The sequence below is a fragment of the Denticeps clupeoides genome, chromosome 9 (genome assembly GCF_900700375.1).
Source record: "Denticeps clupeoides chromosome 9, fDenClu1.1, whole genome shotgun sequence".
Classification (NCBI taxonomy): domain Eukaryota; kingdom Metazoa; phylum Chordata; class Actinopteri; order Clupeiformes; family Denticipitidae; genus Denticeps; species Denticeps clupeoides.
This window is the reverse complement of record NC_041715.1, coordinates 16,373,112-16,387,134: the sequence shown is the minus strand read 5'-3', so window position 1 is coordinate 16,387,134 and position 14,023 is coordinate 16,373,112. Positions and strand designations below refer to the sequence as shown.

The following is a 14,023-nucleotide window of genomic DNA, read 5'->3' as shown; positions in this document are numbered from 1 at the left end:
GAAAACAAAACACAAGATGTCTCCAGGAACACGTTAATGCAGCATCCAGCGCCTTCCTCTCCTGCTTTATGGTGCCCTGATTGATCAGCAAATCAGGTTTTTTCATGAGACCCATGGCTCCCAGCTGTGAACGTCCGACTGGACGAAGTGGCCCCTGATCGTCACAGGACACCCCCACACCCCACATCCCCAGGGTCACCGCTCGTAGGCGGAGGAGAGGAACAACGGCAGCAACCATAGGGCTCCGGCACTGCCAGCATTGCTGGTCCTTCCTGGCAGCGGAGGACCCGGATCCTTTACCTTCTTTATGCATGGCAGCGGCTCCGGCCCCTCAGGCAACCTGTACACAAGAGACAGGGCAATGACAGTCCCCGACACTGCACCTCCCTTGTGACGCATCCTGCGTCCCTCCCTGCATCTGACAAGGAGGCAGTTCCAGACCGCCTCGAGACCTGTGACCATACCGCAGGGAGTTACCATTGTATGTCCCCCTCGACGCTGTCTGCATCGCACCCTGCTGCCCCCAGGGAGACGATCCTCAGGGGGTGCCGTCTGAGCGTGTTGAGGCCCTGCCCCTGCACGTCTCTGCTGGATGTTCCAGTACTCCAAGGACCACCCGTGGACAGATACTCGTACCACAGGATTGATACCCTGCCACCGCATGTCCCTTTTTCTGTCTCCAGCCCTCCTCCCCACGCAGGGAGGCGGTCCTGGCGCAGCCAGAGATTTTTCACTGTACCGCACGGCTGGACCTTGGGAACATGTGCAGCCTCTGCCACTGCATGTCCCTGCCTCCAGCAGAGCGAGAGACATGCTGGCCCTCTCCCTGCATATGTCTGCTGGAGGGGTGTCAAGGGACCCCTCCCAGCTCAGCCCCGTTGGGACAAACAGCCCCTCTTCATGGCAGTCCCAGCTGGACAGTCTTGCCACACTGGGGACTCTGTGGCACTGGCCCGTGCCTGGCTGCCCTCCTCACCGGCTGCATGAGGATCCAGGCCTGTTGCTTCCCTGCCCACCTTCCCCTCTTCAGGAGGAGCCCCAACCTGCATAGCACCGTTGCCGTCATCTTCGTTGCCGTCGTCCCTCTCAACCTGGGCGTGACTGAGGATGGCGCAGAGCTCCTTGCACCTCAGCACGTCTGCAATGGGGGATGAGAACTCCGTGCCACCCTCCCACACATCTTCACCACTGACTTCAGCTTCGTCCTGCTCCTCCTCCCACACACTCACCCACAGGTCTTCCCACTTCCGGGTGCTGAGGATCACACTGGGCCCGCCCACTCACCACGGCTTGGTTTGCCTATACAAATGCACATGCAGGACACAGACGTTGTCTTGCATTAATGTTTTTCACATATGCTGCATGTTTAGGAGTTTCTGTTACATGCTTGTTTGGCCATTGTGCCTAGTTTCTTTTTGACTATTAAAACACCCCTTTTTGTAATTTTTCTCTTTCTCACCCTGCTCAGCAAGACAATGGGTTATTCAGGTCATTTGAGGACATGTGAATGGAGAACTTTATTGACCCAATATGTTTATTTTGTAATATAATCTGACAGTGTTGTGGTGGGGTTACGTTATATAACGGCTGTGACTGTTTTGGGAAGATTTTAGACAGGTCTGGACCTTTAAGCCAGCTCCCTCCTGCTTAGTTCCGACATGACACTAGGAGCCGTCATCTTCGCTGTAAGTCTCCTGAACATCTGCCTCTCTTGGAAAAGGAAGTTGTCTCCACTGTGCAATGTTACACTGACAGGCCGTGAGATCTTACAGGCTCATGCCTCTAAACAACAGGAGGCTGGAGTCAACACTGGTAACGTTCATTCCTACCTTTTCTAAAATATTGAACATGTATGGTTGACATGGGCTTTTTACCATAAACTCCTCTCAACTAACCTTGTGTCAGAACCCCAGAAAATGGCATACGTTGCTTTACAAATAGTTTACTGAAATACGTGGGCAACATTTCATATAAATCTTGCATTTCAATTTTGCGCTGTTTTCCTTGGATGGATTAATCTCACTTGGAAGAAAGTGTCCCGTGAAAGTGAAGAGCATACTCAAAGCATTCATTTATTTTATATAGAACAAACGTTTTCTTTAGCAGTCTTCTTGTGATTTCCTTGCTCCGCCCATTTCTCGTGGCATTATGTGTACTTGGTTCCCGACCAGCAAAGTTTTAGCACTCTGGAGTGAGGGGTATTATTTTAGTGACAGGCCCCGGCCTTCCTTAAGACGGTCCGTGATAGAGCAGCGGGCTCTACGCCAGCAGGCTTACTGCAGTCAGGTCTCTGGGCTGAGGTGGAAATTTGAGGGGATTTGGCCACACCTGTTGCTGCGAGACTCCAAGGGCGGACATGTCGGCCAAACGCTTTATCCTGCGCCTAGACCATAACCACTGGCCACCAGCAGATCATTCGGATTTACCGCAGATTATGGGGTATTTATAGCACCGTAGTCTCCCAAATGTGCGTCAGGTCTTTTTTCTTCTTCTTCTCTCTTTCTTTCCGAAAGTACTTTCATTAGCGATTCTCATCACAGCCGGCCATTTGAATGCAGTGGCAACAGGAATGAGGGGTCTGAAAATGCCGTGTCATCACTGGAACGGGAAGACATGTCACCAGCTTCTCGCGCATGACTCTGCCATCTGTTCTTACCTGTACATTCAGACTGTAAACAAGGATCTCGAGCGGCAGCAACAGGACCATTTCTTCTTTTTTTGTCAGTCCGCTTTGCCCTTCTTCATGCAGCCTGTGCAGTTATGCAGTGATGCGGAAGTATAAATCCATTTTTGCATTCTATATGCAATCGCTTCGGTCCAAAAGTCCCACTGGCCAATGCTGTCAGCCGATTGGCTGATTGACAGATGGCTGGAAACAAAAAATGTGAAATACGTAAACTCATGACTACAATTCAAAGCCAAATAATAATGAATTCGTAATAACTTCATGTCATTGATTCATGGACTGAAGTGTGTGTGTGTGTGTGTTCAGGTGTTGCTTGTATTAATTTTTTTTTTTTTTAACTGCTTTGTATTTTGTCTATTTAGAGCTGAACATGAAATCTGTGTGTATCTGGAATATTCCTAGAAGTGTTAGGGGGTGAATTGGGATGGCGTGGCTGTGATATTTTATTGTCGCGGAGCTGTGAAATATGCGGACGAGTGTGAACAGATGGAGAGCCGCTGATGGAGAGTTGTTTATAGCCGCACCGAGCCCAGAGGGAAGAGTTTGTAAGGGGTGAGACGGCAGTGATTAAATGGCCTTGTGGCAGAACGCGTCCTGCCAGGCCTCGACACTTCACCTCACCACATCACACGTCTCCATGTCACTTTCTTCTGCTAGTTAAACACTCCCATCGACCTCTACCTTTTACTCTTTAGTAGTTACTAGCCTTGGATTTAATAAACGCAGCCTAATTATTGTTGTTAAATATCTTAAAATATCAAATATAAACTAGAAACCAAAATTCCAGAGGAAATTTTGATGGGCCTGTCCGGGTGTTTTTCATAGGAGCGCGGGCAAGACCTCCTGAGCTGGTCTCAGGTGTGAACTCAGGCGGTGTTATTAACGTATACGATGGAGCAGGCAGTCACGTGAAATTTGTCGACGTTCAGAACATGTTGAAAAGATAGCATGTTAATGTTAGCATGCTAACATCAAAAATGCTAACAGAGCGTGGCCAAGGTGCGTCACGTTAAATTTGGAGTTGTTTGGAGCATGTTTAAAAATTAGCATGTTAGCATGCTAAAAAAAAAGTCAAATTTTTTGGACTTCGGCCTGACCTCTCCCTTTTTTGTGTGTTTCAAGGTCTTAATGTGGCAGCCACTAATGCACGACATGGCCTTTTTGCTTGTTTCCTTATTTTCTATGTTTGCCTGACAACTCTTGGGGGTAGCAACACATCCAATATGTCAGATTGTGTGTCTCGGCAAGCCCTTTGGCCTCGCCTCGACTCCCTTGTCTCTAGCTTTTACGGCTGGTCACAGGGAGCTGAAAACGCCTTCCTCTGCACAGTAGTAAACTGTACTTTTGACACTTTGAACCCGATTTGTGGGTGGGCTGTACGACCTACCAAAACAAACAATATGTCATATTGTGCGTTGTTTCTGTGCTTCACGGTCTTAGCGTGGCAGCCTTGAATGAAAGACATGTCCTTTTTTGTCCAAACCCCTGTTGGGGGCACCGACTCGGGGGCACCATATGTCAGATCGTAGGACTCGGGTCGCTAGCTTCAGCGTTTAGCCTCAGGGAGGCAAAAATGTATCCCCAGAACAATAGTAAGTGGTCTGTCATTCTGACAGGCCCAAATTAATAGTTGTTAAGTTTTTGAACTAGTGATAGTCAGGCTCTGCCCAGTAGTATATTTTTGTCTCAGCTGTGTGTTTCTGCACCACCAGGGGCAGTGGTGGCCTAGTGGTTAAGGAAGCGGCCCCTAATCAGAAGGTTGCCGGTTCGAATCCAGATCTGCCAAGGTGCCACTGAGGTGCCACTGAGGTGCCACTGAGCAAAGCACCGTCCCCACACACTGCACCCCGGGAGGCTGTCATGGCTGCCCACTGCTCACTCAGGGTGATGGGTTAAATGCAGAGGACAAATGGTGTGCACCGTGTGCTGTGTATCACAAGTGACAATCACTTTTACTTTATAGTTATAGTTATTCGTCTTGATGTCTTCAGTTTAGTAGAATGCATTTTACTCATGATGTGTTTGACAGCAGGGGATGACAGTCAATAATAAATGTAATTCTTATTAGGAATAAAAGTAACCTAGTTAAATAGGCCTGTGCTAAAATATTTTCGGGTTGATTACTCATCATCAAAGGTATGAGATTGACTTTTACTCCCCAAAAGCTACTCTTCTAGACTGTGATAAAAAGAAGCTGATAAACTGAATGCTCATACAACTGAATATACATTCATATTCTTTTACCAGGGGGCAGTGGTGGCTTAGCAGCTAAGGAATCAGAAAATCTCGAACCGCCAAGGTGCCGCTAAGTCGCCACTGCGCAAAGCACTGTCCCCACACACTGCTCACCAAGGGTGATGGTTAAAAGCAGAGGACACATTTCATTGTGTCACCGTGTGCTGTGCTGCAGTGTCTCAATCACTTCACAATCCCTTCATTTTTACCAGTTACCAGAATTAAAGGCTTAATTTGACACTATCATAATTTTTCTAAGCAATTATATTGCAAACCACTTCATAAGTACTGCTATCTCTCGTAGCTGCTGCCAGACTCTTTTGTCTCGGTGAGATTTGATTGCCGACCTTGCAGAGGAGCTCAGTTCGAGTTAAGAGGGCTTTGTGTGTTGCCATGGCCCCCACTGACCGCACGATTTTGACCTGTTCACTTTGCCATTATCAGATAACAGAGCGTTACGGCATATTCCTGCCCTTCCAATGTCTGGCTCTTTGAATTAACATGTGTGAGATGAGAATGTCCTTGACTCCGCTTTGGTCGTACTCTGATGTGTATCCGCATTTTCTGTGTGTTGTGCTCGAGTGAACCGCGGTTGTGGTCAGGGGTGTGTTGGAGAGTCAGAGCTGTCAGGTGAATATTTTATTAAAAGACTCCCAGACAGTCAGAGTCTTTCGGCCGTGAAGACTTTCTGATCTGGATGCAGTCAAATCTGAAGAAAGTTGCGGTTTTGGCCCCTCTGTGGGGTTGAGCCAGTCTTGTACTACAGACTTTAACTGAAAGCACCAAGATGTCAGGATGGAGTTATTTCTACATGTTTGATGCTGACTGACATGGAGAAAGAATGAATGACACCTGAGTGCTTTGATGCTAGCGCTGCTTTATTGGTGTGCACAGATCCTTGTAAAACCAGAAAAGGAATTATGCAAGGTGACCACCAATATTTAACCTGTGGCCTAGCGGTTAAGGAAGCTGCCCCGTAATCAGAAGGTTGCCGGTTCTAATCCCAAGCCGCCAAGGTACCACCGAGCACAGCACCATCCCCACACATTGCTCCCTGGGCGCCTGTCATGGCTGCCCACTGCTCACCAAGGGTGATGATTAAATGCAGAGGGCACATTTCGTTGTGTCACCATGTGCTGTGCTGCAGTGTTTCGCAATGACAATTAGGGCTGCAACAACGAATCGATTGAATCGATAAAAATCAATTACTAAAAGAGTTGGCAACGGATTTCCTAATCGATTCGTTATGTCGCGCGACACGGAGACGTTTGATTATTTTAAAAAAACTTTATTTGAGCGCGGAGCGGAGTGAACACACTCGGTCTCTCTCGCGCACAGACGCTAGCAGAGTTTGCCGCCTCATAGACAGCGCGGAGCAAAAAAAAATAAAAAATGAGCGGAGGTAGAGGAAAGATACATGGCGGAGGCAGAGGAATCTGCGTGAAAATATGCAAAAGCAACATGGCACGGCACGGGAGCACCACGGCAATGATCCAGCACCTGAAACGCAAACATGTTGGAGTGTTTGAGGAGGAAGAAGGGAGTTCAGCAGCAGGGTAAGTCGCTACAGAATCCTACTTTAGTTCCGTTTTGAAGTGAGGAACGTAATGTCCCTGATGCTAGTGTTTACTCGTTATCCAGCTTGACAGGCATGACAAGTTAGCGTTAGCACGTTAATAACAGTAGTAAAGCAGGGGTGCTATAGTTACTTTGCTTTAAAAGACTAAAGACATGTTTTTATTCACTAGCCTTTTTTGGACCATTCATTTGTCTATCTGTTGTCATGTAGCTACATATAGCAGTCAAAATATCTAAAAAATCTTAAATCAAGATTACTAGACAAGAAAAATGGCATGAGAAAATTAAGTGATGCTTAAAACGTCTGTTTGAGATTATATCTCATTAAGATTAGTGTTCTTACCCCATTGGCAGATAATTTAGCTTGTTTTAAACAAACAATCACTTAATTTTTAGATGTTTTATCAGAAAACAAGACATAATGTCTTATGCTATTTCATGTGTCTAGTAAATGTATCTTGATTTTAAGATTTTTTTAGAGATTTGGACTGAAATCAGGACAAAACTATTAAGTTAGAAAAGCATTTTTTGCAGTGTGTGTCAGTGTGAGAGATTGTGAGTGTGTGTCTGCGAGTGTGTGTATCTGCAGTGTAGTGTAGAGAATAAGTTCTGACATTCAAACAAATCCTGTTAAATTTTCTGATTTGTATTGTTCTTTATTTTTTTTATAAATTATTTATCGTTCTGGCAGCTCAGGGGGCACTTTATTTTTTTTTTTTAAAAGGTCTATATTTGGCAGATGTAAAGCATACATGTGTATGTTTTTTGTGTTAGTCCATTTTTATTTTATTTTTTACTATAACAGCTCAAGGAGCAACATGTTTGATTTTAGTTCTGTTTTTGAATAAAGGGTTGGAAATGAATGCTTTTCTTGTTTTGTTTTTGTTATCCGATTCTATGATTAATCAAAAAAATAATCGACAGATTATTAAAATAATCGTTAGTTGCAGCCCTAATGACAATCACTTCACTTTCAATCTGTACAGTGAAATGCTCATAAGATACTGGAGGGCTGGCCACATGGAATCTGAAGACAACAGGACGTACTCGATACAAGTAGCACAGGACACGTCTATCACATTAGAAAAATTAAAGTAACAAAAAAAAAAAGTTTAAGCAAAACTATCTATTTTAAATGATCTCAGCTATCCGGGAATAAAGTGTTGATGGAATACATAGGGGGAATGTAATCACAAAAAACCCCAAAGGCAAAACAGCGTTCCTGAAGAACAAGGCTAGCAAGGTGCTATATCTGGAGCATGGAAATATATAGAGCTGAAGCATCAAACCTCAAAGCAGAAGAAGAAAAGAGGATTGAACGTCTAGAAAGATGGATGTGGAGAAAACTACGAGAAATAGGTTGGAGTGGCAGGATCTGAAGCAAAGTGCTGCGCGTATTGACAGGAGAAGATGAATGGAGGATAGTGGAAAAAGTACAAGAAAGAAGAAGGAGACAGAAAGCAGGGGAATAAGAGGAACGGCTTCAGGTAAGCAGAGAAGGTAGGCTAGATGGCAACAGACCAAAGCGAAGCAGGAGGCAAAGAATATTGAATGGACAAGGAGCATGTAGCGAACTGAAACTGGAAAGATTCGTGTTACTGCCGGCTTTATCAGAGAAAGTGAATTATTATTTTTGTTTTCCATTACGTGAATCCGGCGTTGTTTATCCAGTGTGCGCTGAGATTTTTCTGCAGACAGGTTTTTCAGATTCCTCCATTAAAGGCACACTGACAAAAGAAAAAATAAACCGTACACATTAAGTTAATTCTGCATGGTGTGTACGATGTATAGAAACAAATGTGCAGCACTTTTTGGTGTAAATTAGAAGCGGTAACACTGCAGGATTTCAGCAGAAGAACCTCATCCCATCTGTGAAACTCGGTGGTGGTGGGAACGTGGTTTACTGCAATCCTGCCAGGACTGCTGTCCATCGTTGTTGGAAAAATGTATTCTGAATTATATCTGCAAAATCGGTCCATGAACTGGATCTCAACAGAAGCACGGCAATAGAAATGTTCCGGAAAGACCTGGAGAGAGGAATTCATGTGAGGAAACCCACCACCAACACAGAGATGAAGCATTACTGAATGGAGGAATGGATGAAAATTTCTCCAAACCGAGGTGAAAAATCCCATGAGGTGTCAATAAGTCCACAAAATGTTATCAATGAATGTTAAAAATTTCTAAAGGGGCCAAGCGCCAGTATATAGATAAACGATGACACGAAACAGCGGGCAAATGTCTGAAATGCAGTTTATTTGCCATTCATCTCCAAATGCTTTTTCACTTTTCTGTGGCGTTACGGCGTAACAGCCGTTACGTCGACCTCCTGGTTCCCACTGATAATCCCTCCTTCAGACAGATATTTCAAAATAAATGCAACGTAAGTCGGAGCTGCCTGGTGGGAGACATTGTGAAGCAGCCTGCTTTTTGCTTCTATTGTTGCTTTTCACCCGACTTTCCAACTTTGCTGAAGGGATTAGCCTATAATGGAACGTTTAAATGCAACTGCCGGTGTTTTTATGTTTTATTAAAGCTGTTCTGCACTATAATGTGTCTAAAAGAAAGATTGCATTGCAAACAATGTAGTCAATTACCTCATCCAATTTATTGATGAGTTGCTATAAACGCTGGCAAAATACTGATATTGTATTGCATGTTGGTGCAGATTTGGCTGTTCCATAAAAGTAATATTACTGTATTGACTGGAATCAGAGAGAGTTTTTAACTTCTTCAAAATACATCTGAAGAAGTGGCGTCGTCTTGCATTCGGTGTCTAGACAAAAAGAAGGTGCCTGTAAATGGTGCCAGATTGATAGGGATGACGTGGTTTATTTGCACTTTTTATTGCCATAAATCAAATGTAAAAATCTTAATTCTCTAGCTGAATCAAATGTCAAATATAATTTTTTTTTACACAGTTTTCTTTACTGAAATTGTCAGGCTGATTGCTATGCAATGAACTGTACAGCAAAGCTGTGAGGTAGCAGGACTTGCAACCCTACAGGCCTGCTGGCCCAGGGCCTGGAGGACATGTGTCTGTTGGGGATGTTTGAAGGTCGCGTGAGGCACGACTCGAAGCCACTTGGGTTTTCTTCTCCATGCCACCCACCTGACGGAGTCCCAGTATTAAATTTTAATCCGTTGCTTCTATTGTCTGTCTGTGGCATGTGAGGAACATCAAGGTCATGTGCATTCTTTCATCCCTCGCCCTCCCCCTCACTGTCTCCCTTCGTTTCCCCATTACCATTTAGCACATCACCCTCTGTCACCACTTCACAGGAGCGGCGTCCATGCTTTCTTTTTTGCATACATTATGCAGGAGGACAGCGAGAAACTTTCTTCCCGTGGCTTACTGTGTTTCCCCTGCAGCGTACCAACGCAACTACATTCATCCGGACAAACTTCCCCTTACAGTCCAGCATTACTGCTCCTTTCCTTCAGGCTGGTTGTTGACTCATGCTCCACAGCAAGTGATACATATATATATGTATGTATTAGTGGTGGGCCTTTATCGGCGTTAACATGCTGCGTTAACATGAGACTCTTATCGGGCGATAAAAAAAATATCGCCGTTAATCTATTCACAAAGTTGGGTTGGGAGCTGGGTCTATACTACGCAAGCTATTGTGCCGGAGTTAAATGGTTACACTAGATTTATAAGTATATTTCTTCTTTCTTGTGTCTTTTAGTTTATTATTTCCTAAAGACTTTTATTTTGTTTTTGAGACCCGGTTCAGGTCTCTTGGACACATGGCGTGAGCTGTGAGAGGTGCGTGGGGTTTGTGTGCAAAAAGTTATTTCTTTCATTTTAATTGATGTATTATGTATATTTTAGAGAGAGGTGCAGAAAGACGCGATGTGTGACGCGATGTGTGACGTGACCTTGCTTTTTGTACAGAATACACTTTGCACAGCAAATCTCTTGGGTGTCAGCTCATCATTTGTGGTTCAAGAAACGAAATCAAAAAGTTACACAACGCAGAAGAAGAACCACTACACTATGATGACTTTCACCTTGATACTTTAGCGTGGATGTATACCTAGCCGAACTGTACTGTAGGGGGCGAGAACGAGTCTTCGAACTGTGAAATGACCACATCAAACGTGACGCGGTAACATGGATGCAGCTATTTAACTGAATAAACAGTTGGTAAACACAAGTACATCTTATTGAACATAATTTATTTTCATCACCAATTATCATAGTAGAACAGCTTTCTCAAGCAGTTTGTGATGCATTTTGGAAACAGGAGATGAGCCCCTGGTCTAACACGCCACCTGGCTTGAGAAACCCGTTCTCAAATACTTACTTTTAGTCATTATTTGGGTAGCACACATATTCTGAATGCCTTCGGCAGAATTCAAACGAGCCATTTTAATCTAGATAACTCTAGATTTATCTAAAATATAGATTAATCTAGATTAATTCCATATATGTGTGTGTGTGTGTATATATAATTAATCTATGCCCACCTCTTATATATATATATATATATATATATATAACGGATTATAAAATAAAACCATATATATATACACACACACACACACCTGATTTTTTATATAAATATACCAGAATTCTTATTCTATCTTAATTGATCTCTAGGTATAGAATGATGGCGACTTGGAAGAGAGAAACATGCCAATTTAAGTATTAGCAATGTGGCTCCATCTAGTGTTCATATTGCTGCATGTACAATATCTGACCAGAGATGTAGAGTCTATACAGCATGTTGGTGATGTGGCCTCACCCCTCTAAGGTTAAATCTTGGCTTAGACCTTATGTGTGTGGAGTTAATGTGTTTTCCTCCAGGTTTTTTGACTTTTTTTTATTTTTTTTATTGTTCTCTTTGTCCATGTGAAAGTGAAGTGATTGTCATTGTGAAACACTGCAGCACAGCACACAGTGACAAAAACAAAATGTGTCTACTTTTAACCATCACCCTTGGTGAGCAGTGGGCAGCCATGACAGGTGCCCGGGGAGCAGTGTGTGGGGACGGTGCTTTGCTCAGTGGTACCTTGGCAGCTCGGGATTAGAACCGGCAACCTTCTGATTTTGGGGCCGCTTTCTTAACCGCTAGGCCACCACTACCCCTAAGTGGTTGTAGTCATATTAACCTAGTGGGTAACCCACTCGCCTGTGAACCAGAAGACCCAGGTTCAAACCCCACTTACTACCATTGTGTCCCTGAGCAAGACACTTAACCCTGAGTGTCTCCAGGGGGGGACTGTCCCTGTAACTACTGACTGTAAGTCGCTCTGGATAAGGGAGTCTGATAAATGCTGTAAATTTAAATGTAAATGTAATATAACCCCTGTTTGTGAAAGTCGTGTGGATATGTTCGTCTGCACACCGCCGTGACAAACTACATTTATGGTCTTCAGCGTGACCTGTTTCATTGGCTGCCTAATGATTATTTTTACGCAGGACATTCTATACTGATACTTTTACTGTTCTTTTTTGCACAGCTCCTCCATGTAATTCTTTCTTTAGGCTGTTGAAACGTATGAAATGTATGCCATTAAATATTTATGATTTTTTTTTTCATATCCGTAGATTCATATTAATTCCCATATCTTTAGGGAAATTACGTACATTGAATTGTAATGAGTCGTAATGAGTAGAGGGGCGCTCTGTATTGTTTTTAGATCATCTGGAGGAATTCAGCCCTGTGCAGAGGTTGTACGTTTTAATGGGAAAGGTGTTCATATTAAAGATTTTCGTGGCATGGGACATGGTGAGAGGTGTGTGTGCTGTACATAAGATGTGTGTATGTGTATGCATGAACACTGCATGGTAAGAGTGGGGCCTGTGGCAGTCATCGGAGCAGTTAAAATGCTAAGGCATCCATGTGACGGGATTATCACATCAAACGCGGTGGCCCGGCCTACAGCGGCGGGGCACCAACAGTGCAGGCCCTTTCATGTTCCAGTCAGCCACAGCACACACTGCCCTCAGCCACGAGCATGACAGAGGCTCCAAATGAAGGCTGGGACGTTGCCTCCCAACATGGATTAGTGTGTAGCCAGAACGTAGTGCGATGACATGCCCGTCATCCGCCTGAACGCCCTGCCCCGCTTCTTTTCCTGCCAGGGTGTTGGCAGAATGTATTATAAAATTAACATTATATGTGTTAAATATAACATTATATTTGTTATTTTGCAGCCATTTGCTAAAAGCATTTAAGGTAATTTCCCTCATTAATGTACACACATCACCCAATACTGACAGAAAAAACACAGAATTGTTGACATTTGTGTGGATTCAGTAGCAAAGAAAAAACCAAAACACCACATGGTCCTAAGAATTTTGACCCTTTGCTCAGTATTAAGTAGAAGCTCCCTTTTATTCTAATACAGCCATGAGTCTTTTTGGGAAAGATGCAGCTCCCTGCAGCGGCAAAACACCCCACGGCATGATGCTTCCACCACCATGCTTCACTGTTGGGACTGTATTGGACAGGTGATGAGCACTGCCTGGTTTTCTCCACACATACCACTTATACCACTTAGAATTAAGGCCAAAAAGTTCTATCTTGGTCTCATCCGACCAGAGAATCTTATTTCTCAACATCTTGGAGTCCTTCAGGTGTTTTCTGGCAAACCCCATGCGGGCTTTCATGTGTCTTGTACTGAGGAGAGGCTTCCGTCAGTTCACTCTGCTATAAAGCCTCGACTGGTGGAGGGCTACAGTGATGGTTGACTTTCTGCAACTTTCTCCCATCTCCCAACTGCATCTCTGGAAATCAGCCACAGTGCTCTTTGGGTTCTTCCATATCTCTCTCACCAAGGAACTTCTGCCCCGATAGCTCAGTTTGGCTGGACAGCCAGCTCTAGGAAGGACTCCCAAATATCTTCCATTTAGGGATTATGGAGGACACTGTGCTCTTAGGAACCTTCATTTTTTGTAACCTTGGCCAGACCTCTTCAGGCAGTACCTTTGACCTCATAATTTTCATTTGCTCCGACATGAATTGTGAGCTGTAAGGTCTTATATAGATGGGGGTGTGGCTTCCTAATCAAGTCCAGTCAGTATAATCAAACACAGCTGGACTCAAATGAAGGTGTAGAACCATCTCAAGGATGTTCAGAGGAAATGGACAGGTGTCACAGCAAAGGGTCTGAATACTTAGGACCATGTGATATTTCAGTTATTCGTTGTTAATAAATCTGCAAAAAAGTAAACAATTATGTGTTTTCTGTCAAGATGGGGTGCCGTGTGTACATTAATGAGGGAAATAACTTAAATGTTTTTAGCAAATGGCTGCAATATAACAAAGAGTGAAAAAATTAAGGGGGTCTGAATACTTTCCATACCCGCTGTATACAGTCACATCTTCTCATTCGTACATAACTTCACATGTGTTCATTCATAGTTTTGATGCCTTCAGTGAGAATATGAAAAATCATGAAAATAAAGAAAACACATTGAATGGGAAGGTGTGTCCAAACTTTTGGCCTGTACTGTATATTCTAAATTGATATTTGCCTCCAAATCAGCTTTTTTTTCATCTCGAATGG

General features: G+C 43.8%; 1 protein-coding gene across 2 annotated transcripts in view; it reads left to right on the top strand.

The window, feature by feature from the left end:
* LOC114796967 (glypican-6-like) overlaps window positions 1-14,023 on the top strand; it is a 70,192-nt gene that overhangs the window by 50,583 nt on the left and 5,586 nt on the right. The gene's annotated exons all lie outside the window — the stretch shown is intronic.